General features: G+C 35.2%; 1 protein-coding gene across 1 annotated transcript in view; it reads left to right on the top strand.

The window, feature by feature from the left end:
* Positions 1 to 5,260, top strand: part of VAV3 (vav 3 guanine nucleotide exchange factor) — a gene marked incomplete at its 5' end in the record, with an annotated part of 88,488 nt that overhangs the window by 75,415 nt on the left and 7,813 nt on the right. The gene's annotated exons all lie outside the window — the stretch shown is intronic.

The following is a 5,260-nucleotide window of genomic DNA, read 5'->3' as shown; positions in this document are numbered from 1 at the left end:
CAACTGTGAGTATTATAAATTTTTTGTATATTATTTTCTATCATATAAATATTAAAAGGACAAGGTAATTTGAACATCTTCATTTTCCATTTTTGACATATAACCAATTAATATGGTAATGATTTTAGCTAGGAATTTCTGAAGCTAAGCAGATTCAGATCTGCCAGGAGGTTTATAAACATGTCTAGCAAGTTTGTCTTTCTGCCAAACTTAGAATCTCCCTGATAGTCAAAAATCTATTAAGCATGCTGGTGGAGATTAAATTGCATCCTGCCTAGGTTTTTTTCAGACATTTGCATACATGCAGCTACAAGCGTTAATAATATCTGTGATAATTTCTAATCCTTTAAAAAGGGATTTAAATAAATCAGTCTTGTAGTGTAGCCTTATGCAGTATCTTCTCAATAATATTACATAAACTGCTCAAAACCACCATTAGATTTACTGTATCATAATTATTTCTATATCTGCCTGTTAACCTTAAATGTTTATTACAGGCCTCTAAGCTTTGAAAGTTAATGAACTTCTATACAATGTAAATAACATTTAAAAAGTTTTGAAGTTTAGAAATAAATGGAGAAGATCTACAAAGCACATGCTGTCCTTTATTTAATGTGTTATAACTTAAGTGGAAGTTAGCATCATTTTTAGGACATGTACAAGCTCAGTGCTAATGGTAAAAACTACCACATGACTGCTCTCTGGAAAGTATGTAATATTTCTGTCAAAGAGCAGATATTAGATTTGCAGTTCTGCAGACAACAGCTGTATCTTTGTACCGCAACAGATAATAAGAGCAAAATAAAAATTAATGGGGATTTTAACAATATGAAGACTGCTGTGAAAGACCATAAAGTCCAGTCTAGTCTTTGTGATGATAAAGTTGGATGTGTTATTTTCAGTTGCTATGTTTGTGAGCATTTGTTTACTTGCTTACTTCTGTTCCATAGCATTTCTATAACTTTGGAGACATTCTTCCTCTCCTAATTAAAGTGAAGATAATTTAGGACAGATGATTGTAGGATACCAGTGTGTCTGTGCATTTCATTTAGTCTATCTCCTATCTCCTTTTTATTGCTTCCATTTCTGTTTTTCACTGCTTCCTGGGACTTCTCAGTTGTCTCCCTGCTATGCTATATCTCAGTACATCTCCATTCTTGGTGAATTTTTCTGTCCCATCCTTTTTTCTCCCTTTAGCTTGCAATCTCAATTTGACTGTTGCCTCCTCTTGTCATCTATCATGCTTTCTTCATCCCCTGCCTCTTCATAGCATTGAGCCTTTAACTGTTGAGAGGATATGCCCCACTTAGTTTGCTTTGCATTTATTTGAATTATTATTGACTGTAAGCAGAACCAATTTCTGTTTTTCCCTTTCCTAAGCCAGTTAGAATGTATACCTACTGTTCACCAACTTATTAGTCTTCAAGAGCAGTAGCTCAATTGTTTCATGCTTTACAGGATACAAGACTTATGATACATTTTCATTACCTTCAGTCCACATACAAAAGAGAAGAACACATCTCCTTTGACAAGATCTTATAGGTAGTATATGGAAGAGTAAGAGAAATAAGTGTGGCATGCTCTTACTTTAGTCAAGGGGGTGAGAAAGTGCCTCTCTGCTGCAGTAAATATCAGTCATTTAATGTTACACGGTATGCTGGTGGGAGCTGGCAGGTTTTGTCTTAGGCCAAACTGATCAAGAAACCTCTCAATTTTCAAGTGCCTCCTATAAAATCTAGTAGATTTCTACAATTCTGCTAGCCTACCTGTCTTGTTTCTGGATGATGCTTTCATTTAATGGATTTGACAATTTTTCTTTTAGCGTGTCAGCATGTCTCCATGGGTGTGGGGACATGTTATAACACTTGGGTTTTGAGTTGGGTTTTTTTTAAGGAAAATTCCCATGATTAACAGTGTGCCTGTGAGTCACACTGCTCAGTTTTAAAGCTATCGTGTTACTTTTTTACCACATTAATGTTGGAATAACTATATACCTAGGCTGTGTGAATCCTGCTGAGCTGAATTTGGAAAGAAGTTGTTAAATGTTAGGCTGCAGTTTTGTTTAGTAGAGGAAACAACTCACGGGGCAGAGTTAGACATTGATTTGACTTCACAGCCCTCAGTGAGAACTGCCCATACAGCTGTGGTTTTGACCTCTTCCTACTTAATCTGAGTGCAAGAAAGACAGTTGTTGAAAGGAAGCCAGAGAAGTCAGCTGAAGAGAGAGAGAGAGGTGTTTTTCCTTTATTTCTGTTCGGCAGCTACTCAGTGTCACATTCACCATACTTTAACAAGCACAGGGCTGAAACCAATGAACGCAATGGACTTCGGCAGTTCGAAGCTGATTTCAAGGAGTTTTAGGGTTTCGGCTCAGTATTTTGCGCTATACTGCTCACATGACTGTATCTAGATTTTTTTAATGAGGTCGTCTTCTGAAAAGACATTAGCTTCTTATTCAAAGCAGTTGGTCTTTAGCCTATATAATTGACAGAATAAACATACTTCTAGAAAACATAAATTGAACCACTGTAGACTTTGACAGAGTTGTATCATTCTCTGCTGCCAAAATCTTTGTGCTGCTGTGAAATTGAATGGCAATACCAAATTTCATTTTCTAGAATAATGTGAGGATTATATTCATCTTTTGTAATTGTCGTGTTTTTCATTTACCCATCAAAGGAAAGAAAATAAAGTATCATTTCAGTTTACTTGTAGTTTCTGTTATGACTCATAATAAATCACCTTGAAACTTCTTAAATTTTCAGCAAATTTGACTCTCCTTTCAGCAACTACTAGATTTTTAGAACAAAAGTTCATTTTATGAAGGTAGTTAACTTGACTTCTGCCTTTAATTAGAACTTTACTTTTTAGTTTCCTAGTCTTGAATAAGTCACCCACTCTATTCTGATATTTACTGTATATTTTTAATGTGGCTTAAAAGCTGTCAGACATTAAGTTTTTTCAATATAGAAGTTCAATTTAATTATGAAGATATTCTGGGAAATGAGTACATTCATTCTTCTTAATTTTCCAGTCCTAGGTTTTTCTAGACATAGTATGATCAAATTTTGTTTTGCTACACAGAAAAATACGAATTCTTACATTAGAGTGGAGATCAACCATTTAATGAAATAAAGAAAAAAATGGAAGAAAAGTTGACGTTCTTCTACAGAATTGTTTTTGGCACTTTATTCCATTCTGCTGATGCAGAGCAGAGTCATATTGAGAAAACAGAGTCTTTATGAAATTTAGATTGTAATGAAACCTAAATCATGAAGCCAAATACTGAGTGACCATTTTTCATCACCTATGGACTAGGGACATTAACTAATTATTTCACGTCATTCTACTACTTAATGCATGAACTGTGCAAAAAATAAAGTAAAATAAAAAAAAAATATCACCCTGATCTTTAGGGAAATAAAAAACCCCAGCATTTCTCTTTAAAAGCCAACTCCAAACCCTTATCAGTGATGTTTAAAAGTAGACTAGTTATCTGTAGAAGTCTAGTAGGATTTCCTTGCCCACATAGGTTTAGTTGTCCAGAATTTCACACATAAAACCAAACCTCCAGGTATATCAGACAGAAAAATTCTAAAAAATTAAGATAATGTATACAGAGGAAATGATCAGCTACCCCCTATATAAGCTGTCTTTATTCCTGCATGCTGCTTTTGCACTCTATCATTGTACTTCTGTGGAACAAAGACAGTTACTTGTCTCTAAGAATGGGCTCACTACTCCAGCTGAGTTGCCCTTTCGGTTTGTGTAATATTTCCGCACACAGGTGTCACCTGGGGTTACTAACCCTAGTGTAAAGTACCACTTCAGGTTACCTCATGCATTCTCAGGTAATCCATTGGGTATTACAGGTGGGGAAAAGAACATCACTGTGAAGGATCAGAGGGGAGTTTATAGTGTGCAAGAGGCCCTTGAGTACGTTTCTTTTCTATTACTTCAGGATACTAACCTAAACTGCTGTTGGTTTGTGTTGTAGGGTTTTTTTCCATTATTTTTTAACAACCTGTATCTTAGGAACATTAAAATACAGCATTGGTCTTGTTTTCTGTTTATGCTGGTAGTTTCATTCTCACAAATGTATCCTCATCCAGGTAAGAGGCACAAAACTGTATCATTACCTCCACCATGGATTCTTTGTTAATTCTTTGCATGAAATAGTTCTAGTCATCATTCCTGCAAATAGCCATTTTGAAGTAAATGTGATTTTGCTTCATGTGTGGTCACAAGAATAAATTCAGGGAAGCAGCCATATGTGATGTATATAACCGGCTACATTTTTAAGGAACACTCTTGATCAGTAATTATAGGTATTATTGGGCATAATTTAGAGGCTACTTTTATCATTTGTCCATTTAAGCATGGACTTCCCTTTCCAAATCACAGCTGGGAACAAAGATTCCTATTTTCTTAGACTTTGTACATTACATATCTTCATTGACCCTTCAAAAGAGGGATACAGTATGAGAATATGTCAACAAACTGTAGTTCCATTTGAAGCTATTTTAGTTCATTTGATTTAATTTTGTATTTAAAAATATGTTGACCCTAGGCTTGCTGGCAGTAGAGTGCACCTCAGACTTCTCATCTGAGGGAGCTGTTAGAGGGACTAGGATGATGTGCTAGTTCTGCCTAGGCCAAACTTATCTTTTTTTGCTTGCTCGGGGGTTTTGTCTCAAGTCAGAAAAAACTGCAAAGATGAGCAGTACTGTTTGAGCCTTAGAGGATGTAGTTTAGCTGTGGAATTCCTATCGATGTTAATAATTGGCAGGGCAAAATACATAGTTTTTCCCATGCATATTATGAGACCCCAATTCAACTGGTGCTTAAACTATATTCCTAATTAAGGGTGTGTGATTAGTCTTCCTGGGCTCAAGAGGAATTCTTTCCTATGCACAAGTTCCTGCTTTTGTACTGCTAGGAAATGGTACACACAAAATCAAAGAAGAAAAGAATTATCTGTTAAATTTGAAAATATTTGCGGGAGTCTGTAGTTTTAATTTGCTTCTCTGAAACCCTGAATGTGGGTGTCTTCTTTCTACTTTACTCTTTGAAGAATTGAATTGTTAAAAATTAAATCATAGATCCAAATTTTCTAGTTATTATAGTCAATTTCCTTCCAGACATCCTTAGTAGGGAACCTTAGTTTCCTTATTATCGATGAATTATATAGTTAAAAAGCTATTATTTAAATCTTGTGCTGATATTTCAATGTTCTTTTGCTTTTCTCTTTTTCTCTTTC

This window comes from Nestor notabilis, unplaced genomic scaffold (genome assembly GCF_000696875.1).
Source record: "Nestor notabilis isolate BGI_N333 unplaced genomic scaffold, ASM69687v1 scaffold7277, whole genome shotgun sequence".
Lineage (NCBI taxonomy): Eukaryota > Metazoa > Chordata > Aves > Psittaciformes > Psittacidae > Nestor > Nestor notabilis.
The sequence above is the reverse complement of the archived record's forward strand: the minus strand, read 5'-3'. Positions and strand labels throughout refer to the sequence as shown.